General features: G+C 45.1%; 1 long non-coding RNA gene across 3 annotated transcripts; it reads left to right on the top strand.

Annotated features, from left to right (window-relative positions):
• The first annotated feature begins 1980 nt into the window (after positions 1-1980).
• LOC119317754 lies at positions 1981-7544 on the top strand. Of its 3 annotated transcripts, none has more exons than XR_005153744.1 (3): positions 1981-5231; positions 5403-5807; positions 6508-7544. It is a non-coding gene; the product is annotated as an uncharacterized LOC119317754 (long non-coding RNA). The 3 variants fall into 3 exon arrangements; XR_005153745.1 differs by having other exon boundaries at positions 1986-5231; positions 5403-5548; positions 5665-7544; XR_005153743.1 differs by having other exon boundaries at positions 1985-5231; positions 5403-7544.
• The last annotated feature ends 2931 nt before the right edge of the window (positions 7545-10475 follow it).

The raw sequence follows: 10475 nt of genomic DNA on the forward strand, positions 1-10475 counted from the left end.
TCTTCTATGCAAACCTGATTTGAAGATGAGAATTAAAGACATTTCCTCTTGGTGACTTGCATCAGGGGTACAATCAAGTATGATAGATAAATACTTTGAACTCCTTGTTTTCTCGATAATTTTGGACTTAATAGAAGAAGCAACCAAGTGTGGAAATCTGAATCTTACGATTAGCATATTGAGCATGATTTTCGTCATTTTTAATACGACGACATGCTCCTGAATAACAAGGTCAAATTTAGCCAACATTTCTACCAAACCCAAGAAATTACCATTCTTATCTTCATACAACTTGCCATTAATACCACGGAAAGCTAGATTATGCTTGGCTAGAAATATTACAATGCAAACAATTCTGAATATACCTTTCTCCAATGGGCCTTCTCTTTCTTAAGTTATCATTGAGAAGCTTTATCAATAGTTTGATGTTTTTTAATCTACTACGCAGCTCATACCAATTAGTCATACTCAAAACATGATCCACACTTGTCCCGTGATCTTTTAGTCTATTGGTCATATGTGACCAATCATTACAACCTGCATTTTCCAGCTGACCTTTCCGATGACCTTTTGTAAATAATTTACATCCAAAGCAAAAGACTCTATCGAGTTCCTTAGAATAGACAAGTCAATCTCTATCACAATATACTCCCCATATTGATAGACATCTAGTATAGAATACTACAATAAACCTTTTACATTATCTATCTTTAGGACCTTTCTTAATTAATGAGTCTCTTCTTGGGCCCTTTGTGCTAAGATATCAATATGTTTAGAATCAAGAGAATCCCAGATTCTTGGATCAAACATATCAGACTAAAAGAATTATCAACATCCGCATGAGGTGAACTATTCAAGTTAACAATTCCAAGTGCAAGGGTACAAGGATCAACATAATGAGACTGATTTCCAGTTGACGCTTATGATGCTTCTTTTCTAATAAACTTGTCCATACCACCTTTATAAGATTTAATAATTGAATTCTGTTCTTTTTGTTTTCTCTTGCGCTTCTGGGCACCAGACTGTTGTTTCTCCGTGATGAGTCAAATCTGTACTAAGATACAAAAGATGAATAAAATACAATTGAAGTGATACACATCAAATATCAATTGGAGGATTATGTGTCAATGTTTGGCAATTAGACGAACCGTCTAACTCACCTAGTCTCATGTCCTGTCCGATTGAACTGCTATATTGTGATCTTTAACCAAGGAGGCGACAACCAATCTTTAATGAAGTAACAATCCCTACCAAAAGTTAATTAGGATTTAGGAATTAGGAGTAGAACTATAGGAGCCGAAGTTCATCAGGAGGACAAGCAAGCGGCAACCGGCATGAATAGTTAAACTAGATCCCTGCAAGTATTGATCCCTACAAGTATTGATCCCTGCAAGTTTTGGCAAGAGCAACATGTTGATCTGCCTATTTTGGCAAGAGGAACATGTTGATAAGCGGAACTCGGAAGTAGTAGGCTTGTTTCCGCGCATGTCGCCATGTCGCCCTTCGCTGGCTCTGGATGCGATCGATTTTGATCTGGTCTCGATGCGTTGTCTCGCCTACCAATTTCCTCTCGATGCGATCGGTCTTGTTTGGTTTCTGATTGAGACATTGCATCGAGCAAGCGACCTGAGAGGCTCGGAGTCGCGGATGTGCCAGCGGCCCAGAGCCATGCGTGGCTTAGCGCCCATAAAGAAATATACATAGCCTATGTAAAAATTTGGGGCCCCCAAAATTTATGGGCCTTATACGGGCCGCACAATCTACACACCTATGGGCCCCACCCTGCTAGTGAGGTACCCAGTTGTGGAGACGGACATTTGAGGGGTGATCGAACATTGTCTGTGCACATGCCCAGATACGTCTGTGAACGTTTGAGAGTCTGGATTAGATATATCCGGCTGTAGACGCTCTCACACCGGCCATCATTGAACATATAAAGGATAAGCCGTGCGCCCAACAAGCGGCACCGGCCACGTCTCCTTTTATTCGCCAAGAACATGGTTACTATAGCAGCACGGTCCGAGCACCCCATCTTCCCTCCTCTCGCCTCCGCCATGGCCTCCTCCCCTCTCCTGTCTCCTCCTCTCCTCCTCTCGCCTCCGCCATCGCCTCCTCCCCTCCCCTCTCTCTCTCTCCCGTCTCCTCCCTTTCAACCCTACCCACCTCCCCTCTGGATCAAGTGCAGGCCGGCCAGTGCGCGCAGGCGGCAGCGCTCCACTCGTGGACACCCATCTCTCTCCCCCACAGACGAACCCCGCCGCAGGAGGCCCGTCCCGAGCTCGCCTCGCCGCTCCTCCAGTGACCCTCGTTGCGCCTGGATCCGGGCGGAGGAGCCCTCTCATGGCGCCGGCGGCTCTAGAGATGAGGGCTGCCCAGAGGAAGAGGAGCAGCATCTCTCCCCTTCGCCATCTCCAGCTGCCGCCACCATCTCTCCCCTCTGCCCTCTCCAGCTGCCTTCCTCACGAGCCTTATCTTCGAGCCGTCATCCTTGCCTTCGACTCGTCCGCAGCTGACGTAGCCGAGAGGGGGGCCGATGAGCTTGGCCATCGTGTGCTGCTCCATGAACTCGCTCATGTCCAGCTGGACCATTGCCTCCTCTAAGCCGTAGTAGCTGGTTGCCAGCGCCTTGGCCAGCTCCGACTTGCCCACGCCCGTCGGGCTGGCGAAATTGAAGCTGGCCACCGGCCGGTTGGGGTTCCTGAGCCCAACGCGCGCACGGCGGATGGCGCGGCCTATGGCCCTGACGGCCTCGTCCTGGCCGGTGACGCGCCCGTGCAGGGTCTCCTCCATCTTGAACGACTGGTTGGACTCGTCCACGGAGACCTTCTCCACGGGGACGCTGGTCCGCGATGCGACGATGTGCTGGATGTCCGCCTTCGTCACCATTGGGCCAGCCGACTCTCCCGACTCCACCTCTGCCTTGCTCACCTCATTGCTCTTGTCCACCAGTGACATGATCTTGATTTTGAGCTCCAGCCTTTGGCTGCGAAGCTCTCCGGCCTATAACCATTCAGATAATTAGCGTCCTCCTATAAGGTGTGCATTTCAGGTTGACCTGTAGACGAGAAGATTACCGTCTCAAATTGCTGGGAGCGGATGTCGTCGTTCTTCTGTCTGGTGATTTCCTTGAGCTTCTTGGCGAGGTCTTTAGCTTCCTTAGGTAGTTGTCAGCATAGTTCAAAATTCAGATTCAGACATCTTGTAAATTCAGATTCAGACATTTTGGAAAATATTTAGGTGCATCACCATTCGAAAACATATGTAGTACCTTGGCATGGCGTAGCCTGACAAGAGATCCCGCCTCATCAACCAGGTCGATTGCTTTGTCTGGGAGGAAACGATCACTGCGAACAAAATAGACCGTTAGAAAACTTCATTGTACGCTGGGAACTACTCCTATCCAACACTGAAATTTGCAAGCGAATCTGACCTACTACTCAGTATGTGATAGTACAGGTGCTCCATATGCAACACTGATGGTGTTTTCCATACTGCAGAATACATGCTTGCACAATATATTGTAGTTATCATAAGTTTCTGTAAATTTGTGCTTACCCCGTTTATTTATTAATATGATACACATGCATTCAACTTAATCTACCCGTGACTCTGTATTTTTTTTCCTGCGCACTACTCTGATAAAGCTTCTCTATTGTTTTGGTTTTGCGTTTTGCTTTCTTTTTCTGAAAATTAGTAGTTGGAACTGTCGAAACTGGGTGCTTTTTGCAGCTCTCTTTCCTACTTCTAGCGCTGAAATTACGCCTTATTAACTGGCGTACATGTTCCTTGTATATAACTGACTTTTCTGTTTCCTGAGGACAAGAGCACCATACAGAAAATTGGTAGTTGTTGTCTTTCATGATAAGGTATGTACACATTCATAAGCTCGTGTGTTTGTGCGGTCAGGTTGGCTGCCTATATGTTTTGGGGTTCACCTGCTCGCTGTATTGACAACCATAGGAAAATATAGCAAGAGTAAAATTAGGCTTGTTGTTTGAGATGGTTCCTTTACACGATAAATAAATTGGAGTGATTTCAAACTCTTAAGGCCCTTGACCGGTTAGAGAAAGACGGGTTGAACTGAATTCTGGATATGTAGTGTTATCTAATCTTGTGGTGCTTTTAACTTTGATCTTGCAACTGAACCTGCAGACTACTTATTTTTTTGGATGTGTAAACCTGAATGTTGGAAACTAAATTTGTCGCCCTGGGTTCAGTGGTATTCAAGTGCGACAGGACCATATTATGACAGGGTCATAAACATGAAAGCATGAAACTAACTGTGTTCCCTGGGTGGTCCTATACATTGAGATTAGCTATCTTGAGCATCACTCTTTATTTCGGCGCAAGAGGACCATACAGTGACATGAAGTTTTATCTTTGCTCCTGGGCATACTGCTACTTTGTTGATATATCTGAAGCCGTCTGAACCTGGTTCTTTTCAGGCATATTTTTTTATATTTATCAATGCATTGTACATAGTGAAATTGTCCCTAATTATTCTCTGTTGTAGTGCAATGTTTTTTGTTTAGTTTGGATAGACAGTATTATCTTTAGTATTAACTATGTTCCCTGGGTGGTCCTCCCCGAGTATTTCTTGCTCGATTGGCCACTTCAGGCTTCACATATGTGTGTGTTGCAAGCTCTCAGGTTTGGAGAATAATTGTAGGATTAGGTAATTTGAGAGACTAATTATGAGCGTTAAAAAGGTCACACAGTCGGCAAAAGTGGTTATATCAGCTCGAAAAAAGCAGTGTTGCTTGACGTTGATGGCTTGACCTTTCGGGCCTCTCTCCTTGGGCTCCTGATTTCTCAGCCAGGATCATCTTGCCAGTGTGTTTCACCCTCCCATTTCTGATATCATTGAATAATTTACAAATGGGATATCTCTTATTCGGGATTAAAGTTTTGATGGTTAGATTGATTGCTTCGTTTCATATATAATTTCCCTGTAGGCTTCTAATGTATTCAGATGACATACCTATTGTCCATACTAGGGCTTTAAATGCATCTGCTCCTATAATTGGCCATTCAGTTAGTATTACATGAAAAGAAACAGTCCAGCTTAATTCCCTCATTTGGTTGGGTATGCGTCTCATTTATATACTCACACAGTGGTTTATTTGAATGTATGTTCTCCACTCACTGCCTTGTGCCTTAGATAGCTGCAGATGAGGATGTATGAACAATTTGGCCAGGAACTCAATCAGACCATTCGACTGAAGCTGAAGGTATACTTTGGCTGCTTTTCCTGTCCTTTTTGTTCGTCTTTTCGTGTGTGTGTAGCATTTTCTCACGCCTTTTTTCCTTTAGAGCCTTAAATTTAAACATATGTAGCCGGTTTGTGAGTAATGAATTGGCAATATTTTAATCTATATTGACTCTCATTCTCTATTTTCAAGGGGCATTGCAAAGATACGGAGGGATTGCCTTTCATTCAGAACCTGGTTAGCTAAAAGTCACGCGGAGAGTAATGGAAGGCCCTGTGGATTGTGTTAGCTGGTTTTCTGATTCGTGTTTAGCTCATGGATTCTCATTTATCATGCAGGTCGTTGTGGCCATGCGAAAGATATCCACACAGTTAGATTTCTATTTTAATTAATCCCCGTTCAGCCTCTCAGTCATGTTCAAGTCTTAATATTATTTCCCCTATTTTTACAGCAGGTGATGGCATAATTTAATGAATGGCATTATGGTAGGACGCATGTGGTATTTGATTACAATGGTGTCTCACGGGGTTACAAAAGTTGTGTTCTTACACATTTGAGATGAAAGAAATTCAATTTTTTTGCGGGTATTCAAAATAGGTAAGCCAATAAATCATGTTTCTTCTTTGCTGCTCTAGCTGTCATGTGCCACATAGTTATTTCCGTCCCACATGCTCCTGGTTGCCTATTTAGATTCTGTTCATGAGCTATGTTATTTTGTATCTATAACCTTGATAAAATTTAAGAAGGCATGTCTTGTGGTTCCTCCTCCTTTTCTTGACATTGGGCCGCTGCCGTCATTTTGTCAAGTAGCTAATTGTTTCTTTCCATGGTTGTGATGTCAAGGATCATGGAGACCAAGGTCACCACATCCTGATATCCTGGTGCATGTAGAATATATATATATTCATGTCTATGTTGCTCTGATGAAGTCGTTGCTGGATTAATTACAATGTGTGTTTTGGTAGAGCAGGAGGCTGGAAGGGATCTTAAAATATGGTGAGAGTTTTCTTCAATCATACCAAAATTCATTAAAAAAAATAGCTACAGTTGTTGGCCTGCTTTAGGTGCGAAGCTGAGATCTTTTAGGAAGTGGGCGCTGGAGCAAGTAGTGAACTACTTAAGTAATCATTTACGAATTCTGTTTACCATCCCGGCAGAGATATTGGATGAGTTCGGTCATCCCTTACTTTAGTTAGAGCAATCCAGTCTTTTTTGTGTATCAGTGCTAGCTTCGTATTGCAATAATCCCTTATAGGGTTTTAATTTTGAGTAATCGTGTTCTTATTCTGTTTTCCAGGAAGGTACAAAGGCTAAGGTGAAGAATGATTGTAGTAAGGAAGTTCAACCTGGGAGAGGTCCCCATAACTACTCAAATATACACTTATTGAAAAAATGCAAATATTTTCAACACGAACATGGTTTTAAACGGGTCTTTGCGTCATTTGACGCAACTGGTCATCTAGTTCAATCAAAAGACCAGAGAGCTTTGCTTCTGCTTCAATTTATGAATCCCATACATGTGACGTACTGTTCCGTTCCCTTTCGGGTCTTCACTCAATCACTCTACATGTGTCGAACTGCTACAGGCCGCATCCCAGCTGCTCTGCTTGACGACTTCTAACCATCGATTCTACAAGCTTTTCAGTCAACAATCTCCGTTCAGCACTCGCGATAGAAAACGGAGAATCTCTCTCCAGACACTCGCCCAGTTGGTCCACGTGGGGTCGCAGTCCTCGGTGGAGGCAGGTGAGTGGGCGGCACGTTCGCTGCGTCACCCACGCGTGCATCCCGAAGCCTTTCTCGACAGGTGTTGCTCATCATACGGCAATGATTGACACTTGTCCGGGCATCTCCGTGCGGAAATTTTTTGGAGGCCACTTTGCCCGACTTCAAAGGGATCACGAGAATCCTTCCCTTTCCTCAAAGCAAAACCTGGGAACCCACAAAGTCTTTCGGGCATCGATGCCAGCAATCTATGGCTGCCATTGGTGCATCTCACCTTGGTATCATGTGAGCTCGCCGACCAATGGCAGGCAGCTCCGGAGCACAAGGACGAGGATATGATATGCCCTCCACGGCTCCACCGTCCTGCGCGGGCGTGGTGATCATGGACACGGTCTGTGCAACGTGCGTGCATGATGGAGGCAACGGCAATGCAAATACATGCATCTCAGTGTCCGCAATGAGTATATAGGATTAGAGTTCACTTTCCTTCTGGTTTTTTCAAACTCTCGGCCTAAATTTGATTAGAATTTTGACAGACAACATACGAGTTATATGTCAAAAAATCATGGAATTCGTAGTTGAAAAAAGTTTACAATGGTATATTTTTCATATAGTACAGACTTTATATTAGTTATATTTTGGGTCAAAGTTAGACTCAGTGGGGAAGTAAGTGATTATGCTTTGCAGTGACGTTGCTACATAATCTATTTAATTTTCTGTGTCGACACTCGTAAGTTTCAGTCAAACTTTTAAAACTTTATAAATAAGGACCATTTGCTCAGTCCTAGATCACACACATTTTCTTTCCTCCTCTGCAAGAAAAGATCCTAGGCTTTCCTCCTCCTCCCGTCAGCGCTGTCGCGGTCCGCCTCATCTCCGATGGCGTTTGGGTCATGGAGGTGCGGAGGACCTCGGCCCCTGCCGGCGGGAGGGACCCTTTCTCGTTCTTATGAGGTTCAATGTCTTGGTTGGAGTTGTGTGGCAGCGGCGATATCTTTTAGTAGGAATAATGTCTCCCAAGTTCTATCCCGGTCCCGATGACGTGTCTAGCTTCGTTGGAGGGCTTGTGGAGGTGTGTCTTTGTCGGATCTCGTGGGATTTGGTTGGTGCTGATCTTTGCTGCATTTTTTTGGATTTAGTCTTTGTTTGTCTTTGCTTGGGTGTTTACATATTTGATTTTTCTGATCTACGACTTTCTTTATGACGATAGTTGCTGCTTTGGTGTGTTGGTTTTATAGGGCTTTAGCACGACGACTTCTCAATTGTGTACTACAACAAGGTTTGCCCAGCTCCGATAAGGGAGAGGCGATGACGGCCGTGCGCCTTCGGCTCGCTGCTTGTAGTCGTCGCTAGATGGTCCATGGACCTGGTTCAAATGTTTTTATAGGAATTTTGGACACTTGAAATTCATAGGAGCTTCTCATATGTGGATTGTGTGATTTTTAGGGTCGAACATATAATTTTTTTTGTTGAGGTACCTTTGTATTATGTTTCACTGAAAATTTTGCATCCACTCTAATCGTTTTGAAATATATTTTTCCTATTTTTTTATGGAGCATTAACACACTTGTGAAAACAAAGTCATGTAGGATGGAATGGGCATGACATTGTAATTCCATGATTTTAGAATCTTAAGATTACCAGAGGGAGATGGGGAGGAGAGGGGAGGGGGACTCGAGGATATTTGTGCAATTTTGTACTTTGATCATCCTGGATTTGAACAGTGGCATCTCACACTAATATAAGATGGTTGCATTAGCACATACTCCCAACCTTATTAAGAAATAAAATAAAACTCTCGTCATAGCCTTTACCCCTATGAAATGATGTCGAGCTGACAGGTGCTACTAAAATGGAAAGAAACACTGAATGGCGCCATTGATGTATATAGAAATTAGCGTACTGATATCATAGTTAAGTTGCATCGGGCACGCGATCTGGTACGCACGGCCTTTGAAGGGAAAGGTAAGCGCATGCCAAGATTACAATACGAGGTAAGCTGGTTGGAATGTCGACATCTCCCATGTTAACTAGAATGAAACCTTCCAAGTGGCCAAAGGGCACTTTTGATAGAAAAGAAGTGGCCTCTAATTGGTACCCGTCCCGTAGTATTTCACATTTGTTTGGTACTTGACTACGTGGCCTTGGTCACAGTCTTTATTCAGGTGGGCTGTCAGTTTTGATTTGGTCGCTCTAGCTATGTAAAAATGGTATGGTGTTTAAGAGCATCTCCGAAAACCCGTAAAAAACCTCCCGCATCCGTTTGCGGACAGGGGGCATCAGTCCACAGACATGGATGCGGGAGGTCGACATCTAACGCTAGCTGTATACATTTCAAATTATTTTTCAATAAACCGGATGAAATTCATGCAAACACGACTGAATTTCGTACAAATATGATGAATTTCATACAAACACGATGGATTTAACTACATTTCGGACAGTTAAAATAAAAACAAAGACCCACCGCTAAACCTATCCTATGGCGGCGGCGCCTGGCGTTCAAGCCCGTGTCGTCCTCCTTCCGCCGTCTCCATGAGCACCGACGATAAGAGCGATGAAGTGAAGGTGCGGTCTTCGGCAAGGAAGAGTAGAACATGGGAGACGGACCACGCCACATGGGACACCAGGCCCTGCCGCCTCCCGTCGCCTACTCATCCTCGGAGGAGTCCACACCTTGTCCGTCGCCAGTGGACGTGAGGTCCACGAGGGAAATGATGGCGCCTTGGTTGTCGTCATCCCACCGGGCCGGCTGATGGTTCGTCGACGGCGCGTAGGAGGCGCAGCTGGCTATGATATCCTCCGTGATTGTTTGCAGCTGCGCCTCCGCGGCTACCGCTTCCTGCCGAGCGACGGCTTGAGCGCTGACGACATAGTAGATAGCACACTGCTCCGTAACAAAATTTGGGTTCACCGCAACCATGGCTGCCACGGCCTCCTCGCTCGCGCGCTCGCCGTAGATATGGCCCTCCGACAGCCAGTGCTTCTCCAGAAGGAACCAGTTGTACCATTGTTCCTTTTGCGCCTGCTGGAACGCCGACAAAGGCGTCGGTGCAGGCTGCACCTCCACCATGTCGGCGTTGAACTGCGCTTGCGCCTGCTATATGGTGAAGCCGCCTTGAAGATGCCCTAATAAGAAGAATTACTTCTCTCAATTGTAGGTTATTTATTAGCATACGCATTGGGCTCGTTGGTGGTCTTGTTGTACACCACCGGGGTATGCTTACGGTGGAGTATGTGCATGTGAGGAAGATGGACAAGGAAGTGTTTCCTAACATGGATTCCTCTGGTCCTGGTGGCTGGAACCCTAGCCGCCGCCAGGAGGCCAATCTTCTAGCCCATCCTCCGGAGGCTTCTCTTCGCCGGCGACCTTGGTCGTCGTCGGTGAGGGGGACCACCGGATCCATGCGTGTGGATCGTGTTACTTTCTCGTAGTCTAGGTTTTTAGGTTGTTCATCATCTTGGCTTCGATGGCGACGATGACGGCGCTGAATAAAGATTCTTTAGATCTATCTCTGGTGAGGCCATCGGTCCTATGAT

Source organism: Triticum dicoccoides, chromosome 6A (genome assembly GCF_002162155.2).
Source record: "Triticum dicoccoides isolate Atlit2015 ecotype Zavitan chromosome 6A, WEW_v2.0, whole genome shotgun sequence".
In the NCBI taxonomy this organism is placed as follows: Eukaryota; Viridiplantae; Streptophyta; class Magnoliopsida; order Poales; family Poaceae; genus Triticum; species Triticum dicoccoides.